General features: G+C 38.1%; 1 long non-coding RNA gene across 1 annotated transcript; it reads right to left on the bottom strand.

Annotated features, from left to right (window-relative positions):
* Nucleotides 1-313: 313 nt before the first annotated feature.
* Nucleotides 314-9,056, bottom strand: LOC122460709. The gene is made up of 3 exons (XR_006282166.1): nt 3,550-9,056; nt 2,225-2,539; nt 314-1,101 (listed from the first exon to the last, which is right to left on the bottom strand). It is a non-coding gene; the product is annotated as an uncharacterized LOC122460709 (long non-coding RNA).
* Nucleotides 9,057-9,403: the final 347 nt, after the last annotated feature.

The following is a 9,403-nucleotide window of genomic DNA, read 5'->3' as shown; positions in this document are numbered from 1 at the left end:
AGATCCAAAACACAGAGGATCCCCCTCTGGGCAAACCTTAAAGTTACAGAAAACAGGAATAAACCTCCCTCTAACCACAGAGAAAATTCACATAAGACAAAAGATAAACTAATCCGCCTTGCCTGGCTTACCTATACTGGTTGCAATATTGGAGACTTGGATTAGGATGGGTTGGAGAAGATGGATTTCTGTCTGGCCTCTCTCAGTCCCAAGAGAGATCAACCACGTAAACAAAGAGCACAAACAAAAGCCTTCCCCACCCAAGATTTGAAAGTATCTTGTACCCTTATTGGTCCTTTGGGCCAGGTTAGCTGAGCTTCTTCACCTTTTACAGGTAACAGGCTGTTGCCTCTGGCCAGGAGGGATTTTATAGCACTGTATACAGAAAGGTGGTTACCCTTCCCTTTATATTTATGACAGGGTATTTGATAAGATTAGCATACTGTGGCTGGAAAAGGGCAAGATGGATAAAAGGCCAGTTAAGATCTATGAATGACTCTGAGGAAAAGTTTTGTACAATTCAAAATCAATATAATTTGGGATTTACTCAAAGGAAACAGCAACTGCAAGAGGATGAGAAAACAAATAGTTGGAGGGGAACTTCAGATGTTTTCCTGCTATATCAATCATATATAAATAATTTCAATTTAAAAAAATAATATCCTTTAATAAAACAGAAGCCTGGCTAGCAGTTTCACAATAATTCTTCCAGAAATATATAGCCAGTATCAATACTTTCCATCAAATCAAGAACAAGATCTGAATAATAAATATAATAATAATAGTTTGCATTTACATATCACCTTCTGTCTGAGGTTTCCCAGATAATTTTGCAAAAATGACTTAATTTTCACAATACCACCGCAAGGTGGGAATAAGTTTTATTTCCCCCACCACAATGCTTTTTACACGTCAGGAACTGAGACAAAGAGAGATGAAGTGATTTGCCCAAGGTCACACAGGAAGTCTGTGGCAGAAGCACTCTCTACTTTAGCCATAAAACCATCCTTCCCTTCCATAGCCCCTCCTCCTCTGAAGATGTTTCCAGTAGACTGTAACATCACCCATGGAGAGCTCAACTATGAAATCCAGAAAGTGGATCTAAAAATAAATGTTGGCAAACTTTAAAATCAAGATCTACAGGAAATAGAAATATCAGCAAATAGCAGGAAAAAAAAACAGAAGAGGACTGTACATAGCATGGACAGCTTTTCAGGAATTTGGCCCTGCTTCCATTTACTTTATTATTTGTATATAAAATTTAAGCCACTGGTAACAAACAAAAGGTAAATTAAATGTTACCAGGCTAATCAACTCAAGAAAGAGGCACACCTTTGCAGGTAGCTATGATTTTCAGAGGAGACCCAAGTTGGAACTGGCTCGGAGCAAAATGAAGCTGGTAGCATTGTTTCTCCTCTGCAGTAGTTTTGGTGCCCTGACAGTTGGTTTGGTGTGGCACCTGTGTTACCCGGGGTTTTCAGAACCCCCAACAGTGGTAACTTAACTATTTCACTCCAGGCAGTGTCAGGAATAAATCAATAGGAACACAGCAGTTCTGTCAGATCAAGGATTAATTCAAGTAAGCATGCTCTTGTCTAACACTGCAGTTTATTAGATTTAAGCACACACAGACATAACCAATAGGTTTAGAACATCCCAGATATTTACCTAACGTCTAGAACAGTATTGACTAATTAATAGTAGGTTCACAGTGGCCAGTTGCTCACCCACCAGGGAGAAAAAATGTCAGGAAAAGCCTCTCAAGATGGCTTCAGAGGACTGCTCTCAAGTACACCCTGTAACTAATCCTTTTTATAACTAACTTCTACAAAACATATAGATCATAATGACCCCTACTAAATCATCACTTTTCTAACTTTCAATAAGCTTCTAATATCAGAGGCATATAGACTTAAGGTTTTCATCCACTTATTTCATTCTCAGTTATTTACTTTTTTCTCCCATTCTGTCAGACTGATTAGCAGAAACTGCCAATTTTGACCTTGCATCTAAAAGCCTGCTTTCCAATTAACCCTTAACTGTGGTGTTCTATTTCATTAATTCATAGTGGCTGAGTGCACATATGATTGCAATTGGCTTGATCACATTCTGGGGTACACACACCCCTCAAATAGAGGGTAGCACCTGACCAAACAACTAAATGCAGACTCTTGACCACCAGTATTTGACTCTCCTGTTAAGGAAAAGGAGAAAATGGACTTACATGTAAAAACTCCAGATGGTGTGAACTCTAATACTAGTAACTGTGGTCTGGAGCAGTCTGCTCTAAGAACGCCTTTTGATGCACTGGTGTCATCTTTGAAGCAGTATGATCTCATCCCCAAATGGCAGTATTCTCAGTTTGGGGAAGACTAATAACCAAAATATGGGACAGCATTAAGTTTATACCCTGGACTAATGGTATCAGTATAAAGGTATCCATTTATATATTGGAAAAACATGTACCTGAAGGGGTCATGATGGTCAAATTGTTTCTCCAACTCCAGTAGCATGAACAAGGAAGCCAAGTCCTATCAAACTGGAAAGGGCATAATAGACAAAAGTATGATCCTTATCTATGAGCTAGTGGATGTAACCATATTGCCCTATGTAAATTGACAAAAGCTCTTTCCCCTAATTAATAGCTCCAGGAAAGGGGGAAGAAGGGGATGCAAAAATATATATCATAACAGGAAGTAATCCAAAGGTGGTGGTGCATGAAATTCCTACAGACACTGGAAAAACAGAACCCAACGTGAAACTCAGCATTGGGAGGAGTTTAATAATAGCTAAATTGAAACATGTAGATAAAGAAGAATATAGAGCATGTATCCAAACTAAATCTGTAAGAAAAGGCCAAGTAACCAATGTTCAAATTAGACTGTAAATATGGAATGAAGGGGATTATAATTACAATGATCCACTGCTGAATTCTGTTAAATGTCCTATGTTAATGGAAGGTCCTGCAAATGGCCTAATTGTTACTCTTGTACCAGTATTAGTCAGTTAAGTTTAATTCATGTGAATTCCTGTTGCATTACATTTGTTAAATTGGCATATGGGTGAATTTAACTTTTGTGAATACACAAAGGTGGCTTCTTTTTTCTCAGTGCTCCTTGTGGATAAGATTAGTTCTGATCAGCAACAAGTACAGAGTAGTACAAATCATTTATTCTGCAAATGGTAAATTATGTGTTAAGCACCATCACTAACAACCTGGTGTTTTGGGTGGTTTTTTTTGGAATTGTTTAATCCAAAATGAGCAAATTTTCAACTGGTTTTGTCTGAAATGCATTCAAGGACTTGGAGGAAAGAGAACCCAGTGCTGAACTAAATGTAAAAAGATATTGGGGCAATGTTATTTCAGAAAAATAGTATATTAAAAGCCCTGTATGTCTTGTTCATGGTGTCTTTACCTGTGTTATATCCAAACAAGGAGATGTTTAACCAATTCGCAGCTGTGCACTGTATTAGTTACCTGAAAAACAAAGTCTGCAGAGAACAACTGAATGCGCCTCTTTTAGTGGTGTATCATCCAGAAGCACAAACCTGGAAGGTGCTGTGAATCGCCTGTTGTTCTCAAAAAGAACATCAGTGTATCTGCAGCTGTGATGTGTTTGAGGTAGCAACATTACTGTGTAGCCACGAAGAAGACGACCAATGAGACCTGCTAAAACCTAGTCCAACACCACTGTCTTGTGCAATGAAGCTAACAAAGTGAAAATCTCCTATGGTGGTGACCTATAATGGAAACAGGCAATATTGTTTAGTTATTAACCAAAAGGAATTTTATTATGGTCAAATTAGGTGCATGGTCAGAACTCAAAACTTCTGTTTTAAGCCAAAAGTAGATATGTTTATTGGGAATGTGGCACTCTCTCCACTATCTGTTCTTAAAACTAAAATTATTTGCAATCCAGATCATCAACATCTAACAGAACAAAGCACCCCAGCGTTTCATGTGCATATCCCAAACATTGGATTTACAACGAAAACAGTTGTTACAAGAAATTTCTTATTTAATTGAAATCAGTAATAATATAAACCAAGCATTAAGTAAACTATTAGATGGAGCAGATGAAGCGTTAGCAACTCCTCAATCAATGGAAATTGTATTAAGATGATGGACTGTGGTTTAAGATATAATTGTACTAATTATTATTTCCTTATGTGTATAGCAAAATTAAGGCATTAAGTCAGAGGTATCAAAAAGAACCCAAGGAACCAGGCACAATTAATTCAACCTATTCCCATCCAATTTCTACCACAGTTGTTCCAACCAATATCCAATATCAATCAGTGGCACCTATAGCCACAGTTATATGTAGAGAGAAATGTTTATCAAAGTATATTCCTATGCTTCTATTTGTCCATCACAACCAGTTAAGAGCATACCAACCACCAGAGCCCCCAGATGGAGAAACAACCAGCCCTTAAAATAGTCACATGTGATGGGGTTCTTACATCTAATCACCCCATCAAGGGGGTAGCTGGTCGCCAAGGATCAAAGGTATCAGATATATTTAGGATATAGAGGTAAAATATAAAGATTAATTACTGTTGTAACACAGAGCCTAAAGGCCTCAGGTGTGCAAACTATTTAGTTTAGCCAGATTAGGCCTTAGGATAAATTAACTATATTATAAAGATAAGTTAGCACAAGTAACTTAATAACAAACCTGCTGAACTAGTGGCTCTGTCTGTGATATGCTGGTGTTTTGAAAATAACAGCTGAGTTTGGAACATAATGTCTAGGAGAGATCAGCAGACAGCACAAGATGACCATTGGTAGCCAGGGTGAAATCTTAAGAGACTTCCTTAAGATAACTGCCTGTATGGTGATACGGTCACATAAATGTTAATGAGTATACCGCGAACTAATGAGTTAGTCTCTGAAAAACATGGCACCCCAAAAGTAGCAGAGTATGGAAGTTCAAATAAGGAAAAATGGTTACAATCTTCCTAAATAGGTATGTACCCCAGTAGGTGTCAGCATAACACATTATAAAAGCTTTATCCTGGCTTGCATGCCTTGGTAGGGGGAGACGCTACGATGAGGGTCACTGGTGATGAGGAGGAGGGTGATGGTGAAGATGAAGAGTAGGACTAACACTTCAGGTTTTTCCACAAGACCCAAGGTGAGTAATGCAAATACTGCATCCGATGAAGTGAGCTATAGCTCACGAAAGCTTATGCTCAAATAAATATTAATTAGTCTCTAAGGTGCCACAAGTCCTCCTTTTCTTTTTGCGGATACAGACTAACACAGCTGCTACTCTGAAACCTGCAAATACTATGAGTTCCTTATTAGTCTCACTGTCCTTTACCAGACTGCAGCATGTGTATTGTTGGTTGGGTAATAAAGATAAATTATTTTAGAATTAACTCTGGGTAGGAGGTATCTGGTTAAAGTAACCCATAACTATAGATCAGGAGTGGGACTCATGTGATGTGGAAACCAGATGGAAAAAAAAAAATCGGTAAAACCTGAGCACATTTTGTGCGTGTGTGTAACAACCATTCTGGTGGTATAAGGATTGATGAAGGGCCTGGGGGAGGAGAGAGGAGAGAAAGGGGTAGGAAGCAAGGGATGTATCAATATTCTGAGCAGTGAGAGAGGCATATGTAATTGATGGCTTTTATGGAGGAGTGTTTTTTGCTTAGGGAATATCACTTGTATTAATGGCAGATGTGTGGGAGCCCCTTCTTGAAAAATTGGCAACTCATCACTACCATTCTCTGTAGCAGTGTGTCTGGTTGCCTGCGTGGGCCTTGAGAAGAATTTACCGTTTAACTTTCATTCAATAACTCATTGTGTGTGTGGCTTATTTTATGCTGCCATGTTCGTTTTTAGGCATTAATCTGTCAGCATACCAGACTCATGCCCCTTACTTCAGAGGGGAGTGTAATCACTGTGGCCCACCATGAGCTGTTAGACTTTGTACAAACATACCAGCAAAACCATTTGACTGACCTCCTCATATTCTAAACTGCTCGCCCCTGCCAGCTGGAGGGCTCATTCCCATCAGAAGAGGCAACAGGAGGTGAAGAACAGTGGATGCATGCAGGACTATTGTATGTGATGATGTAGGGAAATAAGTAGTTTTAGGTCTGGTCTACAACACACAGGTCAACATAAGCTGCCTTGCATCGACCTAACTAAGGCAGTATCTACACTTAAGTTTCATTTCCACCAACATAAGTAGGCATAGTGGGGCATTTAAGAACTCCACCTCCACAAGTGGCATAAAATCAAGGTCGATGTAGCGTCAGCATAGATGCTGGGTTGCTTATGTCAACTGCTACTGGCTTTCAGAAGCTGTCCCACACAGAGTACAATCAACACAAACGCAGCTCGTGAGGCCGTATACCACTAATTCAAGAAGCAAGCCAGACATGCACAAGCGATGTAATTACTGTGGTGGCTATATGCCCACGTCAGTTAGGTCAACTTAATTTTGTAGTGTAGACAGGGCTTAAACTGGAGACGAAGAGAAGTAGCAGTATAGGCCCTCCAGGACAAAGATATAAAGGAAATGTTGTACATTTACCTTGTTTAAAGTAAAGGACACAGGGACATAAAGACCATCATTAGCTACAGCTTTATTCAATATGTCCATTGTTTCCTCAGTGAAACAAATCCTGCAGTAGTAGATTGCTTTGGGCAGTAAGCCTACAATATTATTCAGAAAGGAAACTTCACAAGTCCTGTTGAGAGACATGCTGTTATCACCTTCAAGCTCTCAGTCAGTATACAGCCTATCGCTAGCCCTGGCCAGTGATATACAAGAGATCAGAATAGATGATAGAGTGGTCCCTGCTTGTCTTAAATTCTATGACTTTATGATAACAGATGTTGGTATTTTGGGATTCGGTATATCCCACTCTTAGCCTAAACATGAAGGGGAAAAGAGGAAGTATGTATTTATTTTACACACAAATAAGCAACAGTGTTAATGTTATTGCTGGCATTTACAATACAGTAAAATGCATGTGCACTACAGATATGCACTATATACAGTAGGGAGTGTTAGCACTGTACTGAATTTATATTTATCAGTATTATTCCTGCTTCAAAAGAATGTTTCATCAAGTTTAATATTTACACACATTTCTGGAAGTCACCGAAATTTAATTTTGCAGGGAAAACTAGAAGTAAACCAACTGTAATGTTATACCACTAGGATCTCTTAAAAGAAAGATAATCCTGACTGTAAGTAATCCTTCAAGGACAATAGGGAAAACATTTTCAAAAATAGTTCTATAGACAATGGCTAAATCAATGCTCATTTCATTTATATATTTCTCTTCTCAGATTGCCCAACAAGTGACTTTATTTTCTCAGAAATTTCCCTGTATATACTTTGTATAGACCACAAAAAAAAAATATATACTAAACAAATCTTTAAGGATCACAGCATGGAGGCTGGGAGGAGGCATATAAGCTTTAGTGCATTAGCCTTTACTTATAGATGCATGGATTTTAATCCTGGTTTGAATCCCAAGTGAAAATGTCACTATTAGTTTTCATTGTAAATCCCTAGAAAATATTTGTCCACATCATAAAATAATATTAAATCAGGCATCAGTCAGCATGTTTCATAGTCTGATCTTAAGGGAGGTTTAGCCCAGCACTGGTATGGCAAGCCTGGTGCAGGTCATGACTGTAGTGTATTGGCAGAGTGGGGGGAGGGTGAAATCACAGCACTTCCTCTGAATTATACCTAGGCAATACTCACTTTCATAAGCACCAAATATATCCAACAACAACATTTTCCAATTCTATATTTTGAAGACAATAAATGGCCCCTGAGTTTTCAAATATTACTGCCAAGTATTTTCTCTCAAGCATTAGTTTGTTGTATGCGAAGTTTCACCCATTTGCTGCTGTGCTATGGATCTATCACACACAGCGTGTTTTGAATTCTAGTACCTATTAATAGGAGACAAACCACTACATTTCTTCATTTAATTGATTTTAAAAGCACAAGAGATTTCAATAGCATGCTATAATCAAAAAGAAAAAAAGAGAGTAGTCCATTAGTAAAACAGCTATACAGAAAAAGAGACAATTAAATGGATACAATGTTCTACACGTCCATTGTGTCAAACATTGACAAAAAAGTCCCATTTACCAAGTACCTTGGAAGTTATTCCACCTAACAGTCACTTCAGTCAATCCCATGTTCCAGTTTCTGGTGATACAAGGAACCTAAGAACAGTTCCATTTGAGGTAACTGTTTACAGGCTTGTAGAAATGCACAAATTAACCGCTTTCCTTGATCATCAATCCAATATTCCCAAAATAACGAAGAGCCCAGCTAAAGATATTGAGTGAAAACCTGATTCTATTGAAATATATAGTAAAATTCCCCATGGACTTCAATAGGGTTTGGATTTCACCCACTGAGTCTAAAAACTTCTATACAGTTTAGTAGAGAACACTCTTCCACATACCTTATGAATCTGAAAAATCCACAGCAGGAACAATAGGAAAAAGCTGATCAGAATTACTCTATTTATATTTACTATTTAAGGACATTAATACTGTCATGCTGGGTAGACTGATTGGATGGAAAGCTTCCTAGACATAAATCGCACCAACTTTTTTTTTTTCCCCTTCAAATTTGCTAGAATCCTTTCTAGTTGAGCTATTTGACCACTTCCTATTTATAATAGGCCACGGTGTGTCTGGCCATGTAAGCCAGTTAATGGTATAAATTCTTTATGTGAAGAAAAAATCCCCCCAAAAATCCAAGAATCATTTCTAAAAGGATTGCAACAGCAGGCAATCTTGGGATAGAGGATCTAGTGATGGCCTCAATCCCTCCAATACTTATTACAGATAATGCATTTTCTTTTAATAGACGGATAGCTACATACCCTATCTAGCACTCTAATAAGAGGGCTTGTTGTCTTGCTATATAGAGCTCTTTTTTTGTGGAAACCTGTAAATTTAAGGCTCTGTGTATAATGTGACTATGTGGCTGTGCAAAGGGCCCAATAATTGCTATTTAAAGTCAATGACCATTTTGACAATTCCACTAATTCTAACTTGTTAGATTAGAGAGAGATTTCAAATTGTGAACCAAATTTAAATTGATGCATTTACATCAGCATACATCTACAGATATCAGTGCTGTTGGTTCTAGCGAGGTATGAACTGCCCCCATTCTTCTCAAGGTGGTGGTAACTCTGATCCCTAATTCCATTTTAAATGTCATTTAAATAACCTTGTTTTAAACTAAAACATTTAACTCAACACTTCACTATTTCATTGGTGACTGTTTTAGCAGAAACACACACTTACCCATGACTACTGGATGCAGTTGAAGATGTTGGGGCAGGGCACTATGGACTGCTAGTTGCCGGGATGGAGAATTAAAAATTCAATCCTCTTCAA

Source organism: Dermochelys coriacea, chromosome 6 (genome assembly GCF_009764565.3).
Source record: "Dermochelys coriacea isolate rDerCor1 chromosome 6, rDerCor1.pri.v4, whole genome shotgun sequence".
Classification (NCBI taxonomy): domain Eukaryota; kingdom Metazoa; phylum Chordata; order Testudines; family Dermochelyidae; genus Dermochelys; species Dermochelys coriacea.
The sequence above is the reverse complement of the archived record's forward strand: the minus strand, read 5'-3'. Positions and strand labels throughout refer to the sequence as shown.